Source organism: Chenopodium album, chromosome 15, assembly GCF_948465745.1.
Source record: "Chenopodium album chromosome 15, dcCheAlbu1.1, whole genome shotgun sequence".
Lineage (NCBI taxonomy): Eukaryota > Viridiplantae > Streptophyta > Magnoliopsida > Caryophyllales > Amaranthaceae > Chenopodium > Chenopodium album.
The window spans coordinates 45,658,355-45,671,285 of NC_137848.1; the positions used below are offsets into that span (position 1 = coordinate 45,658,355).

Genomic DNA, 12,931 nt, shown 5'->3' on the forward strand with positions numbered 1-12,931 from the left:
GGGCCCTACTCTTTCCCCGTTCCAACTGTCAATTCGGTCCCTCGGATGCCGAGTTTGCCTGGGTTGTCGGGGTTGACGCGCTCTTCTTCTAGCCATGTCGGAGTTTCAAAAGAGAAATCGAGAAAAAGGGGAGTGCTTCCCAATTCGAGAAAAATCGAAAGAAAATCAAAGAAAATTACCATGATCTGATGCGGAATTTGCCGATCTACAAGTTCGGAGCAACAAATTTCAATTTCAATGATTAAATTTTGAGAATTTGGTGAAGTTTTGAATCAGAATCAGTGGGTTTGCGTGAGTTGGATTGCGAATTTGTGAATAAATGAGGAGAGAGAGTGCGAAATCCGGCCTTATATTTCTAGAAATGGGAATTCTAGGGGTCAGTGCACTTAATTTCTCTTAAATCCCTCACTAAGTAACCGTTAAACACGTTCCCTCCAAATTAACTGCCCACTATCCGTCCAACTTCCTCCATTATGTATCCAAACCGCCGTTACTTCATTAATTGCAGTATAAATTCAAATTTTTTGGATTAATTAAATCATTTACTTCCCTCCATTTTTTGATTAATTAAAACCCTACCCGTCATTCTTCCAAGTCGGGTCTGGGGGGTAAGTTGTTTGGGTCCAATTTATCTAATTGGGCCTAGTTCAAAAATGATTAAATTCTAAGCCCAAGGTCCAAGGTTCAACTCTACAATTCATGCCAAGTCATAGTCAAGGTCTAAGTCCATGTGGCAAGACCATTTGGCTCAGGCCCATTCTTCCATTTATGCAAAGGTATAAAAGCCATCAATTGTACCATTTATTGTTCATTCACATATAGCCTCAAGCAATTAATACTCTTGCATAGCTACTTCTCTCTGCACATTGTACTGACTTCGGCATCGGAGGGACCTTCCTCGGCACAACCCCCGAGGCTAGTTTACGTGTGTTTGCTGTGCAGGAAACCCTCGGCCCAACACCACTTGGACCGAGCCCAGTCTTCAGCCACCTCAGAAGGACCTTGCCGAAGGTCCCATTGTTTTACCCGAAACAATAACCAAACTCCAACTTTCACTATGTTTTTCATCAAGATTGAATAGAGTACTTTACTTATTTCAAAGGATGAAAGATGTGCACAATTTTATATAGAGTTCGGACTAGGGAGTAACAATATTTAGTACGACAAAGTTGTTAAGAAATGAACAACAAATTCCAAATTCGGCCTCTAAACTATAATTATATAGCCATTGGACTAGGTATAGCTCGATTATTCGAGACATTTACTCACTCCATTACATTAATAACAACGTAATTCAAACCAGCAATATGACAACTAAATTTAAAATTCCGGTGTTTTACTTGCAAGGAGGCAAGGGAGAGCCGCACAAACACTTATTATGAGCATAAGAGTACTTGTCAAACCGATTCAACTCGCCTCCGGTTGGAATCTTACCACACAACCGATTGTAACTCACATTGAATTGCTGTAACATTGGCAATTTTACCAACGCGGGTGGAAGACTTCCATAAATCTGATTATGACTCAATAAAAGGTTATTCAATGTTTTAGGCAACCCTACTTTTGTAAGATCAAATGAAAATTTATTCCTTGAAATGTCAATCCATTGTAATCCCTTGTTCTTTCCAAAAAACACTGAAGCATCACCCGTCAACATGTTTCTCGAAAGATCTAAATTCGTAAAGTTAACCGCGCCTAGAGATTTCGGGATTGCTCCCGAAAGTTGGTTCTTGGCTAACTTAAGGTAAAAATCAGGGTTATTCTTAAACTCTCCGAAGCTCTCAGGGATGGGTCCTTTGAGTAGGTTACGCTCTAAAAAGAGGGCTCCGAGTTTGTGTAGGGATGATAACGAAGGCGGGATTGGACCGGTGAGTTTGTTAACGGAGAGGTTAATGTAGGTTAACTTAGTGAGGTGACTAATAAAGTCTGGGATTGGACCGGTGAGGTTGTTGTGGCTAAGCCATAAGGAATCAAGGTTTTTAAGCTTAGAGATCGCGTGTGGGATTGGACCAGTTAACTTAGGTAGCCTAAGGAATGTGAGGTCCGTAAGGTAAGGGAGGTCACCCACCGCATCAGGGATAGGACCCGAAACCTTATCGTCTTTATCAACGATAAGGGAGTAGATGCGGTGAGTGACTTCGTCACATTTGACCATGTACACTCACAACAGTCTGTGTTATGAGTCCATGAGGCGAAAATGTAGGCATTGTTGAAGGCTTTTTTGATGTTAAAGAGGGCTTTCTTGTCATCGGGGTGACATTTTTCGGCTGAGAGTGTGGAGGAGAGGAGAAGGATGAGGAGAGAAATAGAGATGAGCGACATTTGGTCGCAGCTACTCGGCATTTTTGTTGCCTTGAAAAAAATAAACTTGTTTGTGTAGGAGAAGAAAGCTAAGCTAGAAGATGCTTGGGGTAGGAAGTTTAATTATGGGGATTTTATAGGAGTTAATTGATGATAGTCCAAAATTATACAGTAATTTTTTTAAAATTTATTAGATATTTTAGGAGGAAAAAAAAAATCTGTGTTAATGTGTTGTATTACTGGCGGAAATGGGTACAAGAAAAGTAAATTGTTTTGTCCCAACGTCTAGCTATGTTAGATTTGTGAATCTATCACATTACCAAATGATCAAAAAATCACATACTCCATCCATCTCCGTCTCATACTATAGTTCCTGTTTTTTTAATTAAAGATTAAAAAAAAAATATTGTTCCTATTTCTATTTTTGGATACTATGTAAAGATCATTATACCATCACTTTTTTTTAACTTTATTCATTACACTTCCTAAATTACCTTTCAATTTTGCAAATGTCTTGTACTTTTTTCCACTTTCTCTTTCTAATTTTTATCTACAATTATACTTTTCACTTTTATTAATGTATTTCATCAACTTTTTCCTCCTATTTGTTAAATACCGTAAAAAAACACAAACAAGAACTATATTTGGGACAGAGGGAGTACAAGTATTTGGTATTGAAAAAAAATAGTTTTTTAAAAAAAAAAATCAAAATGGATTTGGTACCAAAATATTTGATTATGGCAATTTTGGTTTGAAAATGTGATAGCTAATTTGATATTGCGATACATTACAGTTACAACTTAAGACTTATGGTGATCTCTTCCTTTTGATACCTGTAATATTGTTATTATGTACTCCCTCTGTCCCTTTATTTTTGCCCCATTGTCATTTTTTGAGTTAAACTTTGTTAACTTTAACCATATATTATCGTTAATCCATAAGAGATAATATAGTCATGAGTGATCTTGTTAGATTCGCTTCATCGTATATTTTATTAATTGAAAGATTTGGGGAATATTTTCCTTAACGATTATCATTGATCAACCGCAAATATATACAAAGTATAAGCCTTAACAGAAGGCTTGATTATAGGCTAAATACAAGGCAACTAATTATCCACATTTATCGCAAAAGATATGCACAATATATTTAACACACCCCCACAGTCGAAGTGGGAGGTTTACGGATGCCGAGACTGTCCCTAAATTCATCAAACAATATGAGCAGAAGACCTTTCGTGAAGATATCCGCTATCTGATATCGTGAAGATATCCGCTATGATGAACCCGTACTTCTCCACGTGCAACCTTCTTGCGGACAAAATGGATATCCATTTCAATATGCTTCACATGTTGATATTGAATTGGATTTCCTGACATATAAATAGCACTCACATTGTCACAATAAATAAACCAAAGTAACCTTTTTAACACGACAATGTACCTCCAACAAGTTTCGAATCCAACATGATTCAGAAACCTCATTTTCCACACCACGATATTCAGCCTCGGCACTAGACTTAGACAATGTTGGTTGACGTTTTGATGACCAAGAAATCAAATTATCACCCAAAAATACACAATACCCAGAGGTAGAACGTCTAGTATCAAGGCACCCACCCCAATCAGCATCAGTGTACGAGACTAGAGTAGAAGTAGAAGATTTATAAAGATGAAGACCATAATTCAAAGTACCCTATATATATCTAATAATCCGTTTGAGAGCCGACATATGAGCAACCCTCAGATAATGCATATGAAGACATACTTGCTGTACGGCATACGAGATACCTGGCTGAGTAAAAGTAAGGTATTATAGGTCCCCTGCAAGGCTCCTATATAGGGTAGGATCATCAAAAGTAGCACTAGAAGTAGCACTGACCTTTGATTTGGTGTCGATCGGAGTCGCGGATGGCTTACACGAAGACATCCATGCTCGCTCATTAATTTCTTTGGCATATTTGCAATGTGAAAGAAACATACCACCCTTATGTCCTGTCACCGCAATGCCTAGAAAATAATTCAGAGGACCTAGATCCTTCATAGCAAATTCAGAACTAAGTAGTTCCATGATCGAACACCGCAAAGCATTAGAAGAAACAGTGAGAATAATGTCATCAACACAACATATAATAAGATGTAAGCCATTTTTGACCCCTTGCGAAAAATAAACAAAGAATTATCGCACTTGCTATTAGTGAAGCCAATAGACAAAACATAATCTCCAAAACGCTTATACCAAGCCTGGGGTGCCTACTTAAGACCATATAATGACTTACGTAATAAACAAACGTAATCTGGATGATCACGATCCCAGTAGCCCAAAGGTTGATGCATATAAACAGTTTCCTGTAGTTCACCATGAATAAAGGAATTTTTAACATCTAACTGATGAATTGGCCATGCCTTGGATAAAGAAAGACTCAGAACCGTGCGGATTGTAGCCGGTTTGACCACCGAACTAAAAGTCTCTCCACAATCAATGTCAACCTGTTGTGTTTTACCATCACCTACAAGACGGGCTTTTTTATGCTTCTCAAACACACCATTATATTTGACTTTATGAGTAAAAATCCACATAGACTGAATCACATTAGCATGCGGAGGACGGGGCACTAAATCCCACGTCTTATTTTTAATAAGAGCATCAAATTCATCATCCATAGCCAATTTCCAATTCGGATCACGTAGTGCCCCAATTGGATTCCGAGGTAAAGGAGACCTCTCAATCGAAGTATGTAAGTTCGCATATTTCGGATTAGGCTTAAAAATCCCATGTTGACTACGTGTGACAACTCTAGACTGGGAAGAAGGAATGGGTTGAGAATTTATGGTGGAGGGGTCATGCTCTGATTGGGCTAGAGGCGAGTGAGAGACTGGGCTTTGGGAAGAAAGCGGCCCAGCGAGAGATGGAGAGGGAGAAGACACAGGTTAGTTAGTGGGCTCAACTCGATCAGCCACGCCTGCCCCAGCCACCGAGACACCCCCCGCACCTGCGTCCCCTGGTAACCAGGCGGGGGAGGTAGTTGGTGGCGCAAGGCCACGCTGCCGGACGCATGGTGGGGCATCAGGTGGTGGTTGGTTATTACGTGGAAAGGGAGCACTAATGGGGCTCAGCCGCTGGGTCGTGTAGGGAATGGGACCAGTAGGTGAGTTGAGCTGTATAGGAGGAGTAGTATGTTGTTGCATATGGTGGATAACATATGATGATAATCCATCATCTAGAAAGTCATACGTATGTGAAGTTGGAGAATGCACACTAGCAAAAGGAAAAGTATGTTTATCAAACAAAACCTGACGAAAAATTATGATATTCCTAGAAGACATATCATAACATTTGTAACTACGATGGTTAGTGGGGTACCCAAGAAACACTCAAGGAGTTGACCTTGGTTGCAACTTATTAATAGAGGTGGATGGAATAAGAGGAAAGCACAAATACCCAAAAACCCGAAGATGATCATAAGAGGGAATCCTTTTATAAAGTATTTCAATAGGAGACTTGTTATGCAACAATTTACTAGGAAGGACATTAAGAAGATAGGTTGCCATTTGAAGAGCATGATGCCAAAATGATGGAGGGAGAGAAGCATGAGCTAAAAGAGTACGAGTGACATTGTTAATAGACCAAATTTTGCGTTCGGCCTTCCCATTTTGAGAAGAGGTATGAGGATAAGATAAACGGAATGACATCCCATGAGTTTTATAGAAATCCCAAAAAGAATTGTTATCATACTCTCGACCATTATCACATTGCACATTTTTTATATTACGTTCAAATTGAGTCGAAATATGCGCTTTAAATGCTAAGAAAATGTCATAAACATCAGATTTTCTACCCAACGGAAAAGTCCATAAATACTTAGAAAATCATCAAGAAATAAAACATAATATCGATGTCCTGCAGAATTCAAAACAGGAGATGTCCAAAGATCACTATGTAATATATCAAATGGCATAGTTGTACTCAAAGAAAATGAAACAAATGGCATTTAATATGTTTTCCAAAAACAAAAGAGCTACAAATGTTTTGGGTAATTTTGTCCCTCGGGAGAGTTACATCTCGAAGACTGGTCCGGCGGCGTCTGTACCTGCATAACAATGGAGACTCCGGTTGGTTAGAACTCCGCCTCCGACGATCAAGTTAGAACGCGTTGGAGAATGTGAAAAAGGTGCAGAAAGTAAAGTGGAATCTTCTCGGATTCCGAGATTAGGTGTTTTCTCTGATGTAAGAGAATGTAGGGTATGCTGTAATAAATTGTAGGTGTCCCCAAAATGGGGGGAATCTCCCTAGGGTCATCGGGAAATGTGCCCCTAATTAGGTCACTCTGACCTAATTCTGTTGGGCTGCGCCGAATTACGGCTTTTTTGGAATTTAGGCCCTAATGGCCGCCTTTTTTCCCAAATTTTGGGAATGACACATGTTAAAGGGGGATTGGCCCAATTTGGACAAATCTAGATCTGACACGTGTCGCCACCTGGTTAGCCCACGTGGCATGGGTAAAATAACCCAAAACATTTTCCCCTCACAGATGTGACGTGGCACGCAACGTGGCATTTGTGACACGTGTAACTCAGCCACCATTTTTTTTACTTTCACATTTCGGAGAAATTACAAGATTGCCTCTGTATTTACCCCTCTATAAATACAAGTTTTACCCTCCCTATTTTGGACATTTTCAAAGCTTTTTAGAGAGAGAAAGTCAAAGCATTCTAGAGAGAGAAGCTCTGACCACCGTCTATGTTAAAACACAAACTTCTGCTTTTCCGCCTGCCTCAGCCAATTTAGCATTTGCGTGTGCCATATACAAGCAAGATCACTTTTAAATAGCCTATTGCAGCCAGTCAACGCTTGACCCCTTCTAAAGTCAAAACTCTAAAGGCACCGTCTCTACCCCTTTCAAATCATTCTTACTTTTTTCGTTTGTATACTATCATTCAATAAATGGATTCATCACCAACACACACGGCATGGCCTAGGTCAGTAGTCAGTCGGTCTCTTGGTACGGCTGAGTCTAGGACTGGGAGTGCCGGATCTGGGTGCATGGAGTAATTTTGTACATCCCCCCAACCGACCGTCTCTATGTCTAGAACCAAACAAACACCCACCAAACAGCGAAGGAGAGACGGTACATTGGAATTGCCGTCTGATGAAGTGACCCCGGTTGAGGGGGAAGAGATGCAAGATGATTCGGGAGAGTACTCTCCGTCTTGGATCCCTAAGACCCCTAGTGATACAATGTTAGGTGAAGCTGAGGGTAGAGACGGCGAGGAAGCTGTCTCCCAAGTTGAACTTGAGGAGGTTGGCCCCGAAGACGGAGACGGGGAGGGATCGGCGTCTGACTCGGGGTTAGATGGCGAAGAGGTCTCCCAGGAGAGAGACAGGGGGAGAACCGCCTCTGGGTCTAGCTCTGAGGATAGTAGCGATGCCCCTCTATCCCCGCTTGAGGATAGTGAGGTTGAGGAGAGGAAAAAATGGGAAAAGAAGACAGACCCCTTTGGAATCCACATCTCTACCAAAGAGAGAGAAAGCACAGTGAAGGGGCTTGAAAATTTTAAACTCAAACAGCCCATGGGGGAAGGATATACGATCCGGGTGCCGCCTGAGCTAGGCACCGTCTATTGGAAGGACGATCAGGAGAACGCCAATGCCTACTTTGGCTGTTATGAGGCGGCATTCCAGCCTGGCCTCTGGTTCCCCCTCCATTATGCTATGAAAGCCATCCTGCAAGTCTATGGCCTAGGAGTCTGGCAGTTAACCCCAAACTCGTGGGCTAACATCCTTGAATACGTCGCCGCCTGCGAGATGCAGGGTCTGAATCCCGGCTGGGAGGCTTTTGTGCATATGCACTATCTTAGCCGCAGCCTAAGCGGTTGGAGGGCGTGGTACACTCTGATCACTTACCCTAAATATCAAATGACCTTGGACAAGGTGTCCAAGTATGACAACTGGAGGCACCGGTTCTATCTATTGTCTGCCCCCACCCGGCGTGAAAATTTTTAACTTCGCCGGTATAATAAGAAGCCTGACCTTCTTGGTCAGAAATGTGCCCTCCCCCGGATTCCAGAGGACGACTATGAGAAAATCATAGAACCGGGGTTTTTTGAACTTGACACCGAGACTCTCTCAACCGGGGACATAATAAAGGTTCCAAAGAATTGGATACCCATGTGTGCGTGGTTGAGAGATGAGGCGTTCTTGTCCGCCTGCGGATTGAGCACAATGTTCACAAAGCGTATGTTTACTACACATCCGGCAAAATGCCGTTTGTACTATTTCTCTGCAAATTTATTATGCTATTGAACTAAGTTTGTTTGTTTGTTCTTGCAGAAGAGGCTTTGAGAATGCTTCCTGAAGAAAGGACCTACAAACGGTCCTCCGCCCAAATTCGTAAAGATCTGGCGGAGGCTAAAGCAGCTAAAATAAAGGCTAAGATAAGAACCCGTCTGGCCCTTTGTTTCTACATCCACTATAGAGAAGATTTGCCGGTTGTATATTTGATAAACAATTTCATTTGTAGGGTGGGGAGGTTCCCAAATCCTTCAGCAAGCTGTTTAATCGGGGACGAGACACTACCGCCTCCACCCCTGCTAAGTCTATCAAGACTTCGTTCGGTCAGACGGCTCCAGATGCTTCGTCTGGAAAAAACCGTCTGCGCATCGGGGGGAAAAACATTACACTTGGGGGCTTCGGACTTGGCCTTGACTTGGCCAGGGTTGCTCTGACTCCATCCGGCCTCTCTGCGCCTGTAGGTGATGCAAACCTGCAGGCTTTTGAAGGTATATATAATCCTTTCGAAACACCGCCTGAGTTTGGCTGGCCCTTACGAGTAAAATCTCACTCTCAACAGACCTCTTCGTCGGACAGCCGGCAACAAGCTGGTGCCGCCTATATAGCTCACTCACCCACTATTACATATGGTGCAGATCAATCCCCCCGATAGCCGGACGTGTAAGCGCATGCCAAGGCCATGCTTGGAGCCGTCTCCAAGAAGGAGAAGAACGCCATTCCGGGCATAGAGACGTTCAAACTGGAACGCAACTTAACCCTCTTGTCTGAGGTATGACTTTATTTCGAAAAATGGCAAGGATACTTTCGCCTGTATTTTTTACACCGTTTGTGTTTACAGGCTATGCTAAGGGTTGATGGGCTCATGCGGCCATACACCTAGAAGAGAGAGGAGGTAAAAAGAGCTAATAAATTGGCTACGGATTCTGAAGATGTTGCACAATATCAATGTACAATAAATGAATTTGAATCTAAAGTCGTGGAACTGAAATAGGCGGCACGAATCAAGAGCCTGTCTGCAGCTCTAGAGACTGCCAAGAAGAAAGTCAGTGATGCTGAAACCTCCCTCAAGAAAGCTCAGGATGACCTCAAGGCTCTGTAGGGTGTTGCCTAGGAGAATACTAATCTCAAGGCAGACGTTTAGCGTTTGAAGAAGGATGCAAAGCAGGTCCTGATCTTAAAGGCATTGGCTTTCCAATACGCTGAAGATGTGGTGTATAAGAGAGAGCAAGGATTGCCAGAGCCTGAACATTCGAAGCCTGAGCGAATGCTGAGCTTGAGGAGCCTGCTAAGAAGCTTCGTGGACCCAGTGAGGCGGTTGAGCTCCATTCTGAAGAGGAGAACGAAGAGCAGCCAACGGATCAGAGGTAGACCAACCCAGGCAAAAGTAGTTTTCAGCGGCAGTATGCCAATTTTATTTCCTCCGGCCTATGAGCCGTGTATTTGAATGTTTCAATCAACAAAATTTTTTTAAGTTTATTCCTTCCGGATGATGATCTGGTTCAACATTTCCCCCGGCTCTTTGTAGTCGGGTTTTATCTATGAAAGTACCGACTGAGTTGGTTTGAATTTAAATTTGCACTTAAATTTTGCTTATATGTATAAGTTTTTGCTTAACTCATTAAGAGCATGCGGCAAGTATCAACCAGACTGTACTTGCCCCTGGGCGGCTGTGTGGTTGGTTTCGGTACCTTGCCGATTGATTGGCTTAGGAACTTGTGATACTTTATAGAGTATGGGAAGTTCCTAAGTCAATCAATCATAGTAGTGATTGCCCCAAACCAATCGCACATCCGTCCAAATACTCAAGCGGGCAACCGTCAGGCCAGGCGGTGAAGCTGTTGAGTTGCGCTTTATTTCCTCCGCCTGGGGTATATGCATTTCATTATACTCAATGTCCCTTTGCCCCATTGGGTGGACTTATATAATTTCGTTGAATAATCTAGGTTAGAACTTCAGTCGGTAACCGACTGATGTTATTAGACATCCGGCTTTTAAACTTGATCATTCTCTTGATTATTTTGGGTCAGACGGCTTTGAGTTGACCAATTAGGTCGTTCAATCTTTGCCGTCTGTATGAGTAGGTAGAGCACTTGGTTACCCAGATGGGAGATACTCTCTGCGACGATTTTACACGGATGGGCGTCGCCGGATGCCTTACTCATGTTGGAGCAGACGAATTTATAATTAAATATCATCCGGCCATTGACCTCATAATTTGAACTTAAATTTAGCCACTAAGTTTTTAAATTAGTTTATTATATTTAGCTGACCGTCTGTGCATTGCACAGGCGTTACCTTAATCATTGCGCATGTATAAAAATTAAATTTCAGAATTGGAAACAAAAAGCAACTCTTTCATTGATGGGCTTTTCATTTACAAAAATTTACAAATCTCAAAAGTAGTACTTTTTCAAGTTGTCTACAATCCAAGTTCTGGGCAGCCACCTGCCGTCTGGAGTTTGCAGGCGGTAGGTGTCGTCTCTTACTTCTTCATAGATCCGGTAGGGGCCTTCCCAATTAGGAGTTAGCTTTCCATACTCATTGGCCCTACCGGTTGCATCCATTTACAAAAATTTACAAATCTCGAAAGTATTACCTTCAAGGGCCGTTTGTGTACTCGCTTTTTGTAGGCACGGGTCATTCTCAGACTGTAAATCTCATGACGCAAGGCAGCATTGCCTCTGCGTTCCGAGAGTGAGTCCAATGCTAGCCGCATGGCCTTCCAGTTTGCCTCTTCATCGTATAATATGACTCGTAGAGTCGAATTATAATGCTCGATAGGCAAGACGGCTTCAGCACTGTAAACCATGAAGAATGGGGTTTCACCGGTTGCCCCTTTTTTAGTTGTCCGAATGGCCCATAAGACATGAATTAATTCTTCAGCCCATAAACCACCGGCTCTTTCAATTTTCTTTTTAATGCCGTATGAGATGAGTTTGTTAAAGGCTTGAACCTGGCCGTTTGATTGAGATCGGCCGACTAATGCAAAACCAAGTCTTGAGCTAAAGCGTTTCAAACTGAGGGCCATTGTCGAACACCATAGACATAGGTACCCCATATCGGGTGATGATGTTCTTCCAAATGAAAAAGATGACATCCTTTTGTCTTGATGCTTTGCTTCCACCCACTTGGTGAAATAATCCACAGACACCAGAATATAGTGTTTTTCGCCTGGTGCAGGCGTATAAGGACCCAGAATGTCCATGCCCTATTTAGCAAACGGGACTGGGCTGTGGATTGCTGTCAGATCAATTGCCGGCTAATGGATGAGCTTGCCAAATTTCTGGCACTTGTTACATTTTTTGACCATTTCCATGGCGTCTGCCTCAAGAGTAGGCTAGAAGTAACCTTGCCGTCTGGTCCTAACAGCCAGGGATCTGTCGCCTATGTGAGAGGTGCAATATCCCGAGTGCAATTCTTCGAGTACTTCTTTCCCCTTTTTTGGGGTAACACACTTCAACAAAGGTTTTAGGAAACCCGCCTTGAAGAGCTCTCCGCTTCTCATTTCGAAGTTTGTAGTACATTTCTTTAGTACGGCTGCCTCCTGGGGTGAATCACAAAGGGTACCGTATGTTAGATATGCTCGAATGCCATCCATCCAGGTAGAGCTTCGGTTAAGTATTCCAATGGGCTCCTCATCAGATATACTCCGTTTTTCACTTTCTAGAAGACTGACCGAGGCGTATCACAGGAGGCGGAGGATGCCAATTTCGACAGAGCATCCGCCTGGTTGTTTTCAGACCTGGGCACTAACTTAGATTAAACCCTTCAAGTTTCCCAACCTCAGCTTTGACCGCCTAAAGATATTTGATCATTGCCGGATGGGTGGCTTCATATTCACCATGGTATAGGCTAACGACCAACTGAGAGCCAAAGCAGGCATCAATTTTTGTTGCCCCTGCCGCCTTGCACATGCGGATGCCGGCTAGCAGGGATTCATATTCTGCCTCATTGTTTGAGGCCTGGAACTTGAACCGTAGTGCGTATTCGTATTTATCTCCTTCCGGAGACTGAAAGATTATACCTGCACCACAACCGTTCGTAGTAGAGCTCTCGTCTACATACACTTTCCAAACCTGATCAAGGTTGTCCGGAGCAACCGGCCTTGTCATTTCGACAATGAAGTCGGCAAACGCATGACCCTTCACTGCCTTTCTTGGTTCGTAGGTGATTTCAAAACTTTACATTTTAATAGCCCACTTGAGAATCTTACCAGATGATTCCAAGGTTTTCATTGGCTGCTTGAGGGGTTGATCTGTGTAAATCACCACCGGATATGTCAAGAAGTAAGGCTTCAACTTCTTAACAGCCATGTAGAGAAAAAGGCCAAATTTTTCAA

At 42.6% G+C, this 12,931-nt stretch overlaps 1 pseudogene; it reads right to left on the minus strand.

Moving 5' to 3' along the window:
- Positions 1-1,096: 1,096 nt before the first annotated feature.
- LOC145583198 (polygalacturonase inhibitor 1-like) lies at positions 1,097-2,383 on the minus strand (annotated as a pseudogene).
- Positions 2,384-12,931: the final 10,548 nt, after the last annotated feature.